Source organism: Peromyscus californicus, unplaced genomic scaffold, assembly GCF_007827085.1.
Source record: "Peromyscus californicus insignis strain IS unplaced genomic scaffold, ASM782708v3 Scaffold_23__1_contigs__length_62951481, whole genome shotgun sequence".
NCBI lineage: Eukaryota > Metazoa > Chordata > Mammalia > Rodentia > Cricetidae > Peromyscus > Peromyscus californicus.
Genome location: NW_026294534.1, coordinates 58084102 through 58103658, shown reverse-complemented (window position 1 = coordinate 58103658; position 19557 = coordinate 58084102).

Sequence of the window (19557 nt, the reverse complement as noted above, 5' to 3'; positions counted from 1 at the left end):
CAACTCCACCACCCTGGAGGAACAAACTACCACATAGAGGAACCCCAAGGATGTCTCTCCAAGCCTCCACTCTGTGGACAGTGAAGGCCCGGCCCATTGTGGATGGAGCACCTCAGCCACCGGCAACTTCAACGGCACCGTCAGACAGGTCCCAGCCCTACCCTGTGGAGTTAAATGCTTTCCAGGGAAATGTTGGCTCCGGTGTCCACCTGGCTGGGCCCCAAAGACCAACTTAGCAAGCAGAAGGGGCCACATCCATGCCAACTGGCCAGCTCTGAATGGGAGCTGGCATCACAGAGAGACACAAACTATAGAGAAAACCAAGTCAGGTCCCCAGTCCAAAGCCCTGCCTCTGCTCCCTGCCATCTGGTCACCAAGGAAATGGGAGTCTTGGGCACAGTCCCACAGGACAGTTTTGATGTGTCATAGCCAGGCAGGGATTTTCCTTATTACAAATTGCCAAGGGTCCAGCCACACAAGGAAAAGAAAACCCTGTTTTCAAATCACTCCTTGCCCACAGATACCCCATGTCCACATACGCACACATGTGATGAAAGTCAATAGGGTTCCTTCTAGCTGTCTTAATGTTGAAAACCGAAGTAGAAGAGGAGGTAGTGCATGCATATTTTGATGTGTGTGGAAAGTGTGCAGGGATCCTCGTGGCTGTGCTGAGTGCATCCTAGGTCAGCTTCTTGAGCAGACATGGTGGAGCCCTCTTGAAGGTGGGGTGAAATGAAAGTCATGAGAAATGAGGTATGTTTCCTATGTGGAAACACCCTCCAGACTCTTATATCTACACTCACATAAGTGGTTTGAATGTAATTGATCCCCATAATCTCACAGGGAGTGGCACTAATAGGCTGAGTGACTTTGTTGGAGGAAGTATGTCACTCACTCTAGGGGCAGGCTTTGGGTTTCCTATGCTCAGGATACTGCTGAGTATCTCAGTTGACCTCCTGTTGCCTGCCTCAGCTACTCCAGCACCTCATCTACCTTCATGCCACCATGCTACCTATCATGACGATAATGGACTGAACTTCTGGAACTGTAATTGAGCCCTCTCAATTAAATGTTTTCTTTTATAAAAGTTGCCGTGGTCATGGTGTCTCTTCACAGCAACATAAACCCTCACTAAGACAACATCCACATCTATATACATGTATACCTACAGGCACAATATGCACATCCATATCTACACACACATATACCTACATGCATATATACATCCACACTTACACACATGTATGCTCACATGCCACATGCATGCATACATCCACACCTATATATGATGATATTTTATTTGTGCTGAAATGTGGTGATATTTTATTTGTGCTTTGATAAATAAAGCTTGCCTAGAGATCAGGGAGAAAAGGCCTGCCATTTTAATGTTTAATAAACAAAGTCAGGCAGCACATGCCCTTAATCCAATCACTTAGCAGGCAGGGTCTCTGTGTGTTCAAAGCCACGCTAGGGAACAGAGCCAAGTGTCGCCTTTAATCCCAGTACCAACCATAGAGACCTGGAGGTCAGTACAGACAGACAGTAACAAGGAAGTGAGGTAGCTGGGCTAAGAGCCAATGAGAGAGCAGAAAAGCAAGGCATATAAAGGTGTGGGTAGACAGGAAGTGGTACGTTTTTGGAAGCTGCAGAGCTGGTGAGGTAAGGTTGGCTGGTGGCTATTCCTATTTCCCTGATCTCTCTAAGGCTTTCACCCCTATATTTGACTCTGTGTTTTTTATTTAATAAGACCATTTAGAAATTCGTCTACACCTACACACATCCACACCTATACACATATACACATCCACACTGATTTACTAGGTAGGCCTGGCTGTGTAAGAAAGCTAGTCAAATATGAGCCAGTGAGCTGGTAAGCAGCTTTCCCCGTGGTTCCTGCTTCTGTGCCTGCCTTGAGTTCCTGCCCTAGTTTCCCTGAGGGGTGAATTATGAGCTGGAAGGACAAGCTTCGTAGGTTTCAACCCTGGGACAAATGGCTGAGGTGCTTATTTAACATATCAAAGCAGGCCTGGCCAGCAGGTTCTCCCTGCACCCCTCAGTCTCTACCTGTTACGGGGTACAGCTGGCATACCCCACCCCTTACCCTAAACTTCTTCAGCCCGGTGGGCTGGACTGCTCTTCCATATATAACCCAACCATTTTGGCTGCCCACTCTCTTTATATTTTGGGCCTCCCGGCTGCTGCACCCAGTTTCCCTCTCTTCCCTCTCCCTTCCCCTCCCCCCAGCGCAGTCTGGACTTGTCCCAGATGTCCTTGTCCCTGCCTCTGGCTAGGCTCTCCTGTTAGGATCCTGTACATGCACAGCTGGAGGTCTTGTGTCTTATGCCTTATGTCATCAGCGGGCGCTGGCTACTACGTGGTTACGCAATCTGTGCCTTAAAAAGCTGGACACGGACCCCCACACGCTCTCTCTGTGTTCTCTCTCTGCTCTGCTCCCCCTTCCTTCCCCCACCAGGCCTGGCTGCCCACCCCCCACGCCCACACCACACCCCGCCTTTCCCTTCTAATAAAGCCCTAAAATTACCACTGAGTTCTGTCGTGACCGTGACCTTTCCACGCGGTAACCAGCGCCGGTTACTATCATCTCCCACATATTTATAATAAACCTTCTCCTCCACCATACCTGGGAGCAGTCATGTCCTTTCCTGTTCCTTTCTTTTCCTCTTTCTTTCTTTCTTTTTTTTTCATTCAAAGCTTAAATAAACTCTTCCCCAAGTTGGTTTTACTTGTGGTGTTTATCACAGCAATAGAGAGCAAACTAATACAGATGGCGAGCCGAACAGGAAGACAGGGAAAATTACGGGGACGTGGGACAGGAAAGGAACCCAGAGTCTAGTTGACGCCTCCTGCCAGTTGAGAAACAAGAATTCAAACATAGTCAACCTTTGCCGAAGGCCCTGCTCTCTTCCCTTCTGTAGAGCGGCAGATTTCTAGACTGCACCAGAAACCCCTTTACTGAAAAGGACGTGTTCAAACTCCCTTGTGCAGCCCCAGCGGCTCTCAGTTTTATTATGTCAGATTATAGTCCAATTCCAGACATCCTGAGAGCCGCCCTATATGTGATCTCAATCACGAAAAACAGAGCTAAGGGGAGGCGGGGTCACTTCGGGACCCATTGAACATGACATTCCAAAAGCTTCCAAACTCCTATGTACTGCCATCACTGGGACCCTTGCAGTGGGCCTCTTCCTTGAGAAACCCACACCCACGCCTCTGTTGATCTTACTCTTTCCCCCAGCACCTCTCTGTCTATAAACCCCCATGCTTCCAATCTCTGTTAAAAATGTACTCGAGAAACTTGAAATCAGCTTCACACTGGTTCATCGTGACATTTTTTTCTCCAGCAAAGCCAAGATCCAGCCTTGTCTAAGTGGGGGAGTCTCTAAAAAGGAACTCCTCAGGCTGCTGACGGAGGACTTGGTCGCCCTGACCAAGCTTCCTTAATTATGCATACCTCTTACATTTTATTTAAATCTAAACCTCACAGTAAGAAACTAAAAGGCAGATTTGGAGGTCATTGACCCCTTTGCTCTTCCCAGTGTGACAACATTGAATAAACTTCCTTTTTCTACTCTTCAGTATTGTTACTTGTCTTTAACTTGGTGTGTTGGGATGAGAGACCCAGCCTTATTTAGCGGGGCTGCCGGGGCTCAGGACCCTAAACACTCTGGTAACATCACCAGCCATGTTGCCAGCTAGCTGACAGAGAGAGGGTCAGGTCAGGACTTATCCAAAATTTGGGTTCGGTCCCTGCAAGGAGAATCCCAGCATTTGTGAAAAGGGGGCGTCTTCGGAAGTAGGAAGAGCTGAGGGCCTGGAGTGGAGCTGGGGACACTTACCCTTGGGTTTTGAGCCTGGCTACTCTTGCTGTGTCACAGAACATACATGATCAGATCCTCCCAGCTGAGGCACAGGGATATGGGGAAACTATGTCACAGAAGCTTCTAAAGGCGGGGGGGGGGGGGGGGGGGGGGGGGGGGGGGGGGTGGTGTGTTGCTGAGGTGGAGACGAAAGCGGCAGCAGGCCCTGTTCCTGTGGGATAGGTGCCTCCTGTCGACTCAGACACAAGGAAGAACACAGCTTTCCTGTCTGCGGGCTGTAAGAATCTAATTCCTTTTGTGCTGATTTCTTTTGAATTTCCAAACACTCTACAATGCAAAAGGCTCCCAAATTAAATTGGTATTTGCTGAGGTGAGGCAGGAGGATGAGCTCCAGGATCCTATCCTCAGAATTAGCTGTCTGGCTAAGACACAAACACATATAATTATAACCCTGGCTTACTGCGCCCTCCGACAGGAGCAGAGGGGAGGAGGGGAGCTGGCTAGAGCCCAGCGCCTTCCATTTCATTACATGACTTCAGGGCCCCGGTCAACCTTAATTGCTGTAAGCTTCAGTGTGTGTGTGTGTGTGTGTGTGTGTGTGTGTGTGTGTGTGTGTGTGTGTCACGGATGGAGAGGATGCAGAATGGGTAGAGGAGGGACAGTCAGGGCTGGTCATTCCAACTAACAAAAGACAGCTCCCTGGTTGAGTCATTTTATAGCGAGGACTAGAAACTGCCTAGATAGGTGGTATGTGAACACAGTCCTTACCTCTCTCTCTCTCTCTCTCTCTCTGATGACAAGGAGACCAGGCAGTTCCAGCCTCAGTTTCCTCTTCAATGAAATAAGCCAAGAACTTCTTTACTTTCCAGGGATCTATTTTTTCCCCAGGCCACCAGATATACTACAAACTTGGCTGCCCTACCTGAAGTTTGTTCTCTCAAGATTGTAGGGGCCAGGAATCCAAGACACCCTCACAAAGCTGCTGGGGCATGGGGGTGAGGGCATCCTTCCTCACTTTCAGAACCCCAGGTGTCTTCGCCTTGTGACTACAACTCTCCAAACTCCTGGCTTCACATGGCTATGGTCTACTTATCTTAACCAATCACATCTACAATGACCATATTGGCAAATAAGGCCACACTCTGAGGTGCTTAGGGACTAGGATCTTGTAGGGACACACAGAGAATCCAAACCCTAACAAGGGATATTGAAAGGATCGAGATAGAGGCAGCCTGGTGGTACTGGCCTTTTAATTCTAGCGCTTGACAGGTGGGCGCAGAAGGATCTCTAAGAGTGCAAGGAAAGCCTGGGCTGCATAGTGAGACTGCTTTTACAAAGAAAAAAAAGACAGCCAGTGTAAACAGAGCTAGGTCTGCTGTGGCCCTGTGAGTGTCCAGATGGAAACATACTCTGAAGCGGAGAGCTGCTAGACACACGGGAGGGTCCCTGGGGATGTCTAGCGAGTGGGCATTAACTTCTAGGGGTTGTTTAAACCCGCCCCCTGTTAGGAAGGGGGTGGGTAACTCACTCAAAGCAACTTGATTTTCCCCAGAACAAGGCTGGGTCCCCAGAGCGGGGCACTGGGGCCAGACCCCTTTGAAGTGCAAATGCAGGTCTCTGGCGCAGCCCGCCCCCCGGAATAATCAGTGCTTCGCATCTGCTGCCCCGCTAGGCCTTTGCCGGAAGTGCGCCCTGCCAGCTGCTCTGTTCTCTGAGTGCCCCACTGGCTAAAGTCAGGTGGTTGGAAGGATCGGGGCGGGGGAGGGGTTGGGGGGGGGGGGCGAGCAGGCAGAGCCGGGTAATCAGCACTTAGCAGGGAGAGAGAATTAGAAAACAGCGCGCTGGTGTGCTCAGCGGCAGCTGCGGGCCCATTTCTGCATCTGCTCAGAAACCTGCTGTCGACAGGGCGGTCCTCGCTGCGTTGCCTGCGCTTCGGGAGGGGGCGTGGCCCTTTGTTTAATTGTAGCCTTCTGACAAGAGCCCTAGGGCATCTGGGCAGGTCGCAGAAAGGGTTGGGGGTGGGGGGCAGATGGGATTCGATCTGAGAGTGACTTGGTGATGAGGAAGTGTCGGCTTGGCTCACTACGTCATCGCGGTCCCAGCTGGCTGTTCTTGCCCACCTCTTCAGTCCCACCTCAAACCGCAGAGGTATTATTATCATCATCATTATTTATTATTATTATTACTATTATTATTATCATCTTTTTAAACGAGACGCCCAAGCCAGCTTCCCAGACTGGAGGGGTCTGCTCCAAATACCAGGGCTTGGGAATCCGACAGAGCAGAGAAGACTGCAAGTGGGCATATGGTGCTCTGAGGGTTGGATCCAGTTATCCATTTTCCCATCTATAAAATGGGAGTATTTGTCTGCTGAATGGTTTGCCCTAAGAAAACACTTAGTGTATATATATATATATATATATATATATATATATATATATCCATATATGTATCCACATATATATATATATATATGGATCCATTTTCTTGCCATGGTGTAGAGAAGCAATAAACATGGGAGCACAAATATCACCGTGGTAGGGTATGCAGTTCTCTGGGTATATACCTGGAAGTGAAATTGTACCATATGGTAGTTGTATTTTTAATTTTTTGAGAAATCTCCCAACGGTTTTCCACAGTGGTTATATTTATTTGCACTCCCACCAACAATGAGTGACAGTTCCTTTCCTCTTCACAACACCCCCCCCCCCACCACCATTTGTTGTCATATTTGGTGATGATATCCACTGTGACTGGGGTAAGGTGGGATCTCAGAGTAATTTTAATTAGGCATTTCCCCAATGCCTAGGTATACTGAATAGTTATTTCAAAAATAATTGGATATTGAAAATTTGAGATACATGTGAAATGGAACACTACTCAGCTCCAAGTAAAAACAAATGGACTTAGATTGTATAATATTAAGTGAGGTCATACATTTTCATATGTGGAATCCATAATATATTTACAGATGCGAACAAATATGCATGTAGGTACAGAATAACATGAAGAAAAGAGAATGAGAATAAGACATATCTATTCCTAATATACATTCCTAAATGCAAGGGAGGAAGAATGATTGAATGTAGCTGATGGGCACGGTTGTGAAAGAACTTTCTAGTTCTAATTCTGCTATGGGCTTATTTTTTATTTTTTGGTTTGGTTATAGAAAAGTACATAAAATATATTCAATATTGAAAGTGTAAGATTTAGTGTGCAGTTCAACAGCTTCTGTTCCAAATGCCTATACTAAGTGTTCACTGAGTTGTACAGACTTTGGTCTAGTTAATTTTGGTGTATGATATTTTTATTTAATTACAATTTTTTTAAATAACAAAGTTTATAAAAGTAAAAAATAGACAGTAATAGTGAACATGCCCCACTGGCATGCACAGACCTCTGGGAAGGCAGCACTACCCCCCTGGCAACCAGTTAGGCTGTCACTGAGAAAAAAAGCATCCAGCTGTACAGTAGTTATTTGTGATGTCACTCCACTAAGATCACCCATGGTTCAAAAGTGTTAAACAGAACTGGGTCTGCCATCATAGACCTGCGCCACCTACTTGGAAGGCGGAGGCAGGAGGATCAAGTTCAAGGGCTGCCTGAGCAGCAAGTTCATGGCAGCCTGGACGATTTAACAAGACCCTGTCTCAGAATAAAATGATACAAAGAGGAAAGAGCCGGGATGTAGTTCAGTGGTAGAGCTCTATTCTCCAGCATTCGCAAGGCCTTCAGTTCAATGTCCAGTATCACATACATGAACACACATGCACACACACACACACACACACACACACACACACACACACACACACACTTTGAGCTTTAAATTGTGCACCTCTCTGGGTAGCATAATGAAATCTGACACCATCTCTCTCCCACTCAGAGCTAGCACCTCCCTTGTCCAGTGTATCCACACTGTACACTACTCACAGGAAGTCTCCTCAGTGCCTGCTGAGTTGTTCACTTGATGGGCACAGTACCAAAGTGCTTATAGTCAAAGTCCAAGAGTAGGAAAGCCAGCCCCTGGGATAGGCCAATGAGAGCCATTAAAAGGACAGGCTTCCCCCAAGGGCTGACATCCTAGGTTCAGGCATCCTTTGGTCGATTGGAATGTACTCTTTCAGGAATAGCCATGCTTCCCATTTGCTTGTCTGCACTTGCGGAAAGATGCAAGGCCAGCCATTGGTTCGAGTCATGGGCTGGAGAGGATAAAAGGCATTTTTATGGGATTCTTTAAAGACATGGAAGGGAAGGTAGCTAAGGCTTCACCTCTGGGGCATGCAGGAAAAACCCCGATAGTGGGACTACTATTGCAATCTAACTCTCCTTATGCAGCTTCCTCGTCATGATAACTCATGGCTGCACCCACAGTTGCCTTGATAATTAAACCCAGTGGCTTCAGTCAACCTTTAGATCACGGTCAGGCTCATAGTAAGTACAGATTCCAGCCACTGCTCTCCTACCCTAGGGGAGGAAGCCTTGGTGAGATTTTTGGTGTGAAACAGTTGAGACTACAAAGACAGACAGGTGGAAAGAGCGGGGGTGGTAGAGAAAGGAAATTGTAGGAGAATTTCACTCAGGGACTCCTGGAGGAATAGCAGAGGTACTCTCTGCTGCCAAGAGAATTCAACTGCTCTTCTGCATGGTCTATTGACACCTTGTGGTGAAAAGTGGAAATGCAGCAAGTGTTACAGTTGGGAAAAAAATTTTACTCTTATAACGGAATTAAAAATACTGACACCCCTGAGAAACTATTGGCAATTAATGACTTCTGGGGGAAGGGAGAGTCAGTTTTCTTCAGGGATTGTTGGCTTGAAAGACTACCCATGGTCCCACATCTATGCACTAAGTGAACTCACTTTAAATTGGGAGGGAAAAGTGTGAAAGGCAGAGGAAGTACTGGAGAGAAGGGAATTGGGGTCCAGTTTGATAACAACATATTATAAGAATTTATGAATATTTCAAAATATTTAAAAATGATGACACGCATACCCCCATTCATCAGTACATACAGCTAGACTAAGTGTCCCCTAAACATTTCACTGATTAAGACATACTTCAAACTTTCAAGGGCTTCAGGCTGTGACCATAACAGTGGTATAACTCCTACAGGGCCTCCTCTCCCTGTTCAGGGCCAGGCCAACAACAGAGCAGAGCAGGCACCAAGTAATGACAAGACCAGGAAAGCGGTAGAGAAGCATGTCTCGGGACAGGCAAAACCAGCCCTTTCTAAACTCCATGAACCAAGTCGTACTTGCTGGGATGCTATGACATGTCTGTCACCTATCTAGGAATTAGAAATCAATCCCGACTCCCTCTCCCATTGTTGAGAGTATTTCCAAGTTCAGGACCAATGTGGTGATGAACTGTCTAGACATTACCTGTGCAAACTTTTAAGTAGTAGTGACTGGACCTTGGGGTCTGAACACGCCAGCAGAGCTTAGGAGAATGGCTCCTCTCTTGAACAAGCCCAGCTGATCGCTGGATGTGATGCCAGGGCTTCTGTGCTATGGCTTTTCCTTGGAAAGGGGACCCTTTCTCAGAGGAGACAGTGCGATGGAGCCTGCAAAGGAAGGCTTTCTGAGGCTTGGAGCTGCTCCTTGTGCTGCTCCGGGTCTCCCAGGAACCACAGGACCCTGTTTTCTCCCGGGGCTGCAGGAGCTCCCTAGTCACCACCCTATGCCCTCAAGATCTGAACCGCAGTGAACATCCTGCAGGAGAAAGGAAGGGCTCTTCCGTGGGCGCACTGGACCTCCCTGGGGCCATGAGGACCCCCACAGCTCTGCCGCTCTCTTCTGATCTGGATGGGAGCAGTGGTGGTTGAGAAGAAGGCCGCACAAACGCGTGATGCTTTGCCGCTGTATCCTGCTTTCATGAAATTCGGCCTTGAGCCCTTCTCCCCCAGTTTTGTTGAAGAATACAATTCTGGAAGGCCTGAGATGAGCTACCCCCTGAGGTACATCCATAGTTACTGACATGTCTTTGACAAGCCTTAATGTCCTGGTCATAACCTTCACATCCTAAAAAACCATGGTCGGTGGGGACAATAATCAAGTTATTATCATCTGGCTTCCACCCCAACATTAACAAAACAGAAACTTTCATCGGCCACGAGACACAATGAAGCAGGCCGTGGAGCGCCCAGGAGCACAGGTTCTTCTGAGAAACGAAGTCTTGTTTGACTTGGTGTTTAGATTATACCTTCTAAATAGATTTCATCTGCCTTAGACCTGACAATGTGGGCCTAATGCTTGCTTAGACTCTGCTCCAGGGGAAGGAAGCAAGATCCCAAAGTGGGGGATTGACTTCTCAATAGCTAAGAATCCATTTCATCACTATGAAGAAAAAGGCAAATGAAATTATAAAAGTCTGAGTGAAATCGAAGGTCTATGACTACACAGTAATGGAGGCTGAGATTAAGCATTTGTCGTGGCAGGTAAGAAAGTGGAGCAGACGCCCTGCTGGCTGGGATTCTGTAGTTATACCTATAGAGTGGGCACTGTGCTGACTTACTTAAGCAGAATCAAAGGCAATAATGTGTCTAAATTCCCATTAAGACTGAAACCAGACCCCACCTGGAATCTTCTGTTCTCAAAGCCTATGACTTTCTGCACTAGGCTGTCACAATCTGAGAGCTTGTACACACAGCAGGGACACGAAAGGGCAGGAGGACATTGGAGTTAATTTGCCACTAAACCTGGGTCAGTTATTCAACCTCCCTGAGTCTCAGGCAGAGGACAGTGACGCTCACTCTGCCCTACCTCAGGGTGGCCTTGAAAAGCAGAAATACGTCCTGGGTTGAGGTGAAATTTGGGGATAGTGTTGAGAACAGCAATCTGCTCCCAGAATCTTCCAAAGGCAATGAATAAATGAATTATCCAATGAATAAGGCAAAAACCTTGTTCACATCAGAGAACAAAGTGCCTACCCAAAGAGCCCAATTCACTTAAATTAGTGGTAAAGTCACTTATTCTGTGTACTTTAGGATCCACATAAAGGGAAGAGCAGAGAATTAGGTCCAGGAAGGAGAGCTGAGGGAATATCTCAGGTCTGTTCTGAGATTGCTTTTCCAGAGTTGAGAAGAATGTCCTTCTATCTAGGCTGAGATGGGGAGTGTGGAGAGGGCACTCACCACCTACACAAAGTCAGGAGTAGGAGCCTTGAATTCAGTGATGATCTTACCTTGGGTTAATGTTGTTGCTGTAGAGCATTTCGGCATGGCATCCTCTCCAGTCAGGTCTGATAATGCACTAGGGATAGGAGCAAGATGCTAAGAGATGCCTCATTGGTTTCCAGAGAAGAGATACTGGACCCAAGGATGGTGTACTGACCTCAGACCTGACCTTAAATCCTGGGATTTAAAAAATCATGGGGGTTCCTGCTTTCTCCAACCTAACTGGGGACACCGGAATAAGCACACCTGCCTTTGCAAAGCACGTGCCTCAGGCTTCCAGAAGCACAAGTAATTGAAAACTCAGGGAGCCAGCAGTGCCACGGTTCACTGCGATTTAAGACTTTAAAAAGTTATTTCTGTGAGTGTGGGTACCACAGCACACGTGGTGGTCAGAGATGTTGGGGAGTTGGCTCTCTCCTTCATGTGAGTCCCGTGGATGGAACTCAGGTTGCCAGGCAAGTCCTTTCCCCACTGAGCATCTCCCCAGGCCCAATAGGAAGCATCTTTGCACACTGAGTTAGAAAGTTGGTTTTTCTGGGTTTTGGTAATTTTTCTGTATGGCTTTTTTTTTTTTTTTTTTTTTTTTTTTGTTTTTTGTTTTTTTGAGACAGGGTTTCTCTGTGTAGCTTTGCGCCTCTCCTGGAACTCACTTGGTAGCCCAGGCTGGCCTCGAACTCACAGAGATCCGCCTGGCTCTGCCTCCCGAGTGCTGGGATTAAAGGTGTGCGCCACCACCGCCTGGCCTGTATGGCTTTTGATGTCAGGGACTGGATTTTCAGCAGAGGAAGCAGAATGGTTTTTCACATGTAGGTGGGGATGGGGGTGCAGGTACACAGTGGGGACTTTTGAAATGCCAAAGATGTCCAGTGTGCGATGTCTGACACAAGGATTCACATTGTGAAAATCTACATCATAACTGTCATCACACTGTCACACTCACAGTCTTAGCAACATAAGCATTTTCTATACATGCTGCTACACTTTTAATACATTTTCCCTTGAAATTGAAGTTTTCTTTTCTTTTTTCTTTTTTTGGTTTTTCAAAACAGGGTTTCTCTGTGTAGCCCTTGATGGTCCTACAACTTGCTATGTAGACCAGGCTAGTCTCCAACTCAAGATATCAGCCTGTCACTACCTCTCAAGTGCTGTGATTACCACATCTAGCTTAAAAAAAATTTTTTTTCTTAACTTTCAAATTTTTTTTTTTTAAGATTTATTTATTATGTATACAGTATTCTGCCTGCGTGTGTGCCTGCAGGCCAGAAGAGGGCACCAGATCTCATTACAGATGGTTGTGAGCCACCATGTGGTTGCTGGGAATTGAACTCAGGACCTCTGGAAGAGCAGCCCGTGCTCTTAACCTCTGAGCCATCTCTTCAGCTCCTCAACTTCAAGTTTTAAAGAAGAAAAACCAGTGCTTTTGAGAGGAAATGAACCCTGGGGATAAAACTATAAATTGTCATGCATTTTCAAAGAACTTTTAAAATGGGTGTTTTTGTTTTTGTTATTTCCCCCCCCACCCCTGCATGCATGTCTGTGACCACGTGTATGCTCAGTGCCCAAGGAGGTCAGAAGCGGGCATCTGATCTTTTGGAACTCAAATTATAGATGTTGAAAGTCACCATGTGGGTGCTAGAAATTGAACATGGGTCCTCTGGAAGAGCAGTCAGTGTTCTTATCCACTGAGCCGTCTTTCCAGTTTCAAACTGTCATATATTTTAAAAAAGAAATTCACAGACATAAGTAAGTTTTCCTAGTGTTCATATTCTTTGTACTATACTTTCAAAACTCTTAAGTAAATATTCCAGAATAAAAATATTTATCAATAAACAAGTTTATTATAGAATAAATGAAAATTTGAAAAAATGCTAAATGTTTAACATGAGAGAAAATATGGTATATTTACAGTATAGTATAATAATAGTATAATGTAGTCATTAAACTATTAGGATGCTTATGAACTGCAGTTTCCTGTGCAATTAAGTAAAAGGCCAGAACGCAAATTTAGTATCTTCAGTTTTTAACTGCACTTGGGGAGTGTCATAAATGTCTGTTTTGTTTTGTTGTTTTAAATGCCATTAACTATATCTTTAAGAACCCAGAAAGAGTTCTAGAAGTTGTTTCCCAAACAAACCAGATTCTTTGGCATTAAAACAACAGCCAACCAGCCCCCCACACCACCAGCTGACCTTTAGGAAGTGGTCTGGTAGTTCTTCAAAATATTAAACACAAAGTTCCATTGTGACTCAGCAATACTGGGGAGTCCCAGCAGAACCACCACATGACACCTGGGAAATGTGTCAGCTCTTGGGGCTCTGAGTCATTAATAAAAGAATTTAAGAATAGACACAAGTGAAAGCTTGAAGAAAAAGAACGGACTCAAAAGTCTGAGGCAAACCCCAGGGCAGGCAGGTGGCTGCCTGGACATGGAGAATGGAGAAAGAACTTGGAGGAGGCCAGCCACTGGGAGCAGGGCAGGAGGAGAGCTTTGGAAAGAGTAAGGAAGCCCAGGGCATTGGTTAGAGTGTAAGCATGCATAGGCTCTGGCCAGCATCTAGAAGGGAAAAGCAGAAGTAAGAAAAGGATAGCTCTTCTTTAGGCAAGTGGGCAGACCCTAATGAACTCTTGGGGCTCTTAGAGGCTGTACTGGGATGGGAATTCTGGCAAGGAAAAGTAGTATATCAGGGGAACCTGTTTTCCTAGGGTGGTTCCTAGTCAGGTCCCTGGCCTGCCACTCTGGATTAACCCTTAAGGGAGAAGATAGATTCTGTTCTTTACATGAGATATAATATATGCACAAAGCAAATATATGTACAAAAACCAACACAAAAGCACACCAATGCAAACTTTATTCATGGTGACCCCAAGGTGTAAACAACCCAAATGCCCACCAGTCAATGACTGGATATATATGCAATGTAATCTATCTATGTAATGGGTATTATTCAGAAATAAAAATAAACAAAGTGTAACATGTTTAACATTAAGAAACTTAGTGAAATAAGGCAGACACAAAGAACAACATACCATGACTCCAGAATAGATAGAATAGGCAATCCACACAGGAATATCAGTGGCAGTTGCTTGGGACAGGCAATGTTGTGGGGAAATAGGGAAAAAAAGGGGGGGGGGAGTGCTGTGGGATGTTCTGTATGGCAAATGTGTTGCTCTGATTGGTCAATAAATAAATCACTGATTGGCCAGTGGCCAGGCAGGAAGTATAGGCGGGACAAGGAGGAGAATAAAGCTGGGAAGTGGAAGGCTGAGTCAGAGACACTGCCAAGCGCCATGATGACAAACAGCATGTGAAGATGCCGGTAAGCCACGAGCCACGTGGCAAGGTATAGATTTATAGAAATGGATTAATTTAAGCTGTAAGAACAGTTAGCAAGAAGCCTGCCACGGCCATACAGTTTGTAAGCAATGAAGTCTCTGTGTTTACTTGGTTGGGTCTGATGGCTGTGGGACTGGCAGGTGAGAGAGATTTGTCCTGACTGTGGGCCAGGCAGGAAAACTCTAGCTACAAGTTCTAGTGGATACAGCATTGTATGGAGAATATAGAAATCAGTCTAAGACTCTGCCAAAGACCACTGCATGGTGTTTAAATCGGCAGATTGTACAGCACGTGGAGTTCATCCCCTGCATCTCCTTCAGTGGTTTAGGGCACCTTCTGTACTCCATGTCCTCCTGTGAGTACACAAACTTGCACCTTTATTAAATCCCTTCATGGCTTAAAACATGCATTTCACAGTTTAGAACCCTTAGCAAAATGCATGGGTAACTATGGTATATTTTCACAAGGTGTTGAGCACTTATGAGTTAAATGATCCTGTGGCTCTACTGCAGCTAGGGTCTGTACTAATGTCCGTGGCTTCTGCTTACCATTGAAGACCATGTAGATGTCTGAGGTCTGGGCTGCCACTTGGGGCCATGGTGGTGTCCACAGGCCACGGTGCTGCTGGGGCCATGCCAATCTAAGTGGCCTGTGCTGCCACCTGGGGCAGTGGTGACCATGTCTGGGTCTGTGGTCCTACCGCAGCTGGAGGGGCTCTGCGTTGAAGTTGGAGGCCAGTGTTGCCACCAAAGGCCACATGGAAGCCTGGGATCTGGGCTGCAACCTGGGGCCTTGTTGGTGTCCCAAGTGCTGATCCCCCACCAGAACCATGATGATCTGAGTGGCCTGCGCTGCCACCAGGAGCCATGGTGTCATCCAGGCCCAAGCTACTGCAGAGGGCCAAGTCTGGACCCATGGTCCTGCTGCAGCTGCAGTCCGTGTTATGTCTGTGGCCCGTGTTACAACACTGGCCATAGGAGCCATTTGTGGTGAAATCAGAGGGGGCATGCTTAGCCGGCCCTGCCCTTTGTTGGCCCTGCCCCTCTGGACACTGCAGCAAGAGAGGTGCCCATTGCAGACACTCGAGAGAGATGGCCCCACCCCCTCACCATGGGCATGGGAGAACTGGCCCTGATGGCATGGGTGTAGGAGAGCTGGCTCTGCTCCTCACCGGAAGGGGGCAGCCCCCATGGCCTGGACTGACCAACTCAGCTACTACCCAGGCCCACATCCAGTGCCTTGGGTTGACCTGCCCTAACATCTACACCCATCTACGACCTGCTTGAGCAGGTGAAGGGACTGGTCCCGTGGAACCATACCTGTAGGAACTCTATGACTTGGGGCAGCCATGAGATACCCAGTGATGACGGATCAAAGAAACTAGAGGCCTTCAACCAGACTTGCAAGTAAAGCTGATTGGACAAGAGTATACTGGGTGACACACTGCAGCTGCCAAAATGAATGAAGGGGTGTTGGGGAGACAGGAAAGACAGAGGAGTAAAGAGGTGTTTTTTTGTTTGTTTGGCGTTAATATTGTTTTTAATTTCTTTTTTGGGGGGGGATACTGCAAGGGTGAAGGGCAGATATGGGGTCACTGGGAGATGAGCGTAATTGGGGTGCATGATGTGAAATTCCCCAAGAATCAATAAAGAAATTATGTTTAAAAAAAGGAAACTGGAAACTGTTCGATGACTGTTTTCAGCTTTGCTCATGATACTTTCATCATAGGTACCATATTGTACATTCTAGATGATTACAACTTACATGCCAATTATACCTCAATAAAGCAATTGAATCTTGTCATTGCTACCAAAGCAAGACAACAAAAAAGAGTTAAATAATCTATGGGGACAACCCCAGATAGGGGTGAGTATGTTGGGAAGGGCTTCCCAGGCATCATACCTATTATGAATGTTTGTAGTGAAGCCAAACAGGGTGTGAGGACCCAGGGCTACAGGATTGGAGTTAAAAACCCACCTGCAAGCATGTCCTCTAGATGCTATCCTGGGTCCAACCTCCTTCAGCAGTCAGAGCTGAAGAACGAGCTGCTTCTAACTGAACTCAGACATTGGCCAGTTGAGACCGGATTCTGGCCAGCCTGAACCCCTTACTTTCATGAAGGGACCTGAAGGGACACTGCGGGCAAGTCTTCCTATGTATGTCAGCTACCTCTTCAACTTCGCAGTGGGGACTGCACCTCACACCTAGTCCCTTGACTAGACTTGCCTCTCTCATCTTCCCATCCTCCCATGGGATTCTGTCACTTCAGTCAAGTGCCTACGGCGGGACAAGGGCTGGAAGTGCAGAGAACACAATGAAGAAATGTTTGCTTAACTTCCTGAGGCTGGAATCAAACAAAAGGAGAGACAGAGCAGTGGACCCGTTTCTAAAGTTATTCTAGGGTCCTGGAGGAGTGGCTCAGTGGCAGTTAAAACTGGATCGATGGCCAGCACCACAGTAATATTGCTAGGGAAATATTTCTACTCCCTTTTCTCTTCTGCAGGGCTCTGCTATGTACCCCAGGCTGACCTAAAATTTATGATATTCCTGCTAAAGCCTCCTGTGTGCTAGGAAAACAGGTGTTCAGAACTATGCTCAGCTTGCAATTATTTATGGAATTAAAACCAAAAGAAACTTTCTGGCCAGGCGAAGGTGGCACACACCTTTAATTCCAGCACTCGGGAGGCAGAGGCAGGCGGATCTCTGTGAGTTCGAGGCCAGCTTGGTCTGTAGAGCAAGATCCAGGACAGGCACCAAAACTACACAGAAAAACCCTGTCTTGAAAAACAAAAAACAAAAAAACCTTTCTGTTGCTGGTGCTTTGGGTTTGAACCCAGGGTATCATGTATTCTAACTGGGCATTATCTCTAGCATTGACCTGTATGCTTAGTTACAGGAACTGTTATATAACATCCATTTTGGTTAGATGAGCTGCTACCTAATTATGCCACTGTCTGAACTACACAGGATACTGATCTCTTAAATGTATGTACGCGTTTTGGCTCTCCTAGAAGTAGCTATGTAGATCAGGCTGACCTAGAAACCACAAATCTGCCTGCACCTGCCTCTCAAGTGCTGAGATTAAAGGCATGTGCCACATTGGGAAATTTCTCTCTTCTTGTATATGACTCCTATCATCTGACAGACATGGTCTATGGGAGGAGGGAATTGCAAAAATGAATGCTGTTCAACATGATGGAGGGCAGAGTCACGGCTGCTAAACTGAATGGCATATAAGATAAAATGCAGTTTCCTGAGTTACAGGTAGAATTCTTTGTGCTTACCTGCACTTGTCAAGTTCTGACGAGTAAACCATTAATGAAATTAGCCTAGTGCTAGGGCTATGCCTGAGTGGTGCTGAGGAGTAGGTCCTGGGAAAAGCCCAACAGAAGCAGGGAACAGAATGTCATAGTTCACAGCAGAGTGAGGTTTCCAGTCATTTCAACTTGGATCAGAGTCCGGGCCTCACTGGCTTGGTCCCAAGGCCATGTTCAGCACTGGTACGCCTTCTGGCCGCCCACACGGGCAAGGATTCGATTCTGAGGGGCTGAGCCTCTGCATCCCACTTACCTTCCAAAGAAAGCATAAATAGATGTACAAATAGAACAATGGACCAAGATCCCTATGCAAGGAAAGATCTGGGTTCAAACTGCTCATTGATGGAAGAGGTAAAAGTCTCCTCTACCTAGGAAATGAGGACTGTTTGCAGGCAGGAGTGTGCCACAGAACACATGTGGTCAGAGGAAAACTCTTAGAGTTGGTCTCTTCTGCCACTCTGTGGTCCTGGGGCTTGAACTCAGGTATTCAGGCCTATGCACAACCTACACCTAAGACATACCCACAGACTCATCTTCCCATCCTGCTTGGCTTATAAAAGTTAAAAAATTTTTTTTTAAAATTAATTAGAGCATATTCTTTAAAGTGTTGGGCCAACATGGGGTTCCACAGGAGGCACCATCTGGTTCGTGAGCCACTGACTGCCCAGCCACGGAGAGTCAAGAGCTGTGCCCAGCCTCTCTAGAGCTCAGTTTGGCCTGTGCGGCTTTGTGGAAGAGAATATAGCTGCAGGCAAAGATATGCATTTTGAGGTTCCTGTCTATACACCTCCAATCCCTTCACTTCACTTCACAAGCAGAACTCTGATGTGGACATCTATGCTGGGGACTCTAGACTACCAGAGACTTTGCCGCATACTCACACGAAGTTCTGGGACTTCAGGCAGCAATAAATATCGTAGGCTCTAGAGAGCTGGGAACTCACAGGTACTTAAGGAGGGCATGCTGGAGGGAGACACAGAACTATGGGAAGGACACCGAATTAAGTTTAAAGGACTAGCCTCCAGCACTTGCTCTGCCATACCCTGTGTGACAGTGAGTGTCAAAGAAAAAAAAATTGTTGATATGGAACAAAGCCATCGCTACTTGAAACCCAACAGATTTACTCAATTTATAAAATGCTCTGGTCATGTAGAGATGAAATCCTTTTGGAGAAAAGTGGTGTGACATGTACGTAACTTATTGTGACTCACTGAGCCCAGAGTCATGCATGCTCCAACCCAGACTGGCAACTCTCAGACTCCTAGAGACCAGCCAGGCCCAGTCTTGTTCTCATCTGGGCCTCCAGCCTTAGGGGTAGCTGGTCAGATGTTTGCTTTCCCGAGACAGGAAGTATGGCTGACTGATCGGGAGGACTCACCAATTCCTAGTAGCCCCTGAGTGTGCAAACAAGTGCTGGTGAGGATCCAGAGCTGTGGTGAGTGACTGACTGGAAGAGATTTCTCATTGTTCCCAAACATGAGTCACGAAGGTACTTGCTGCCATGAAAGAGGGGCATCACTGGCCCCTGAGCATGAGGCAGTGTTCAACCCTCAACTGGAAAAATGGTTTAGTATAAAATCACTTTGGTTATGGAATGGCACTTGTTTTGTTTTAAAATGCCAGCAAACAAAACTGTTTCCTTACTTACACACACACACACACACATACACACACACACACACACACACACACACACACACACACACACACACACACACACACACACTTTCTCTCAAGAGGTGCCATAGTTGTTCTTTTCCTGTTTCTTTGAGACAATATAGCCCAGTACATTAATCTTGAACTCATGTATTTGAGGATGACCTTGGATACCTGATTCTCCTGCCTGTCAGGACTTCAGGCTTGATCTACCAGACCTATCTACAGACTGTT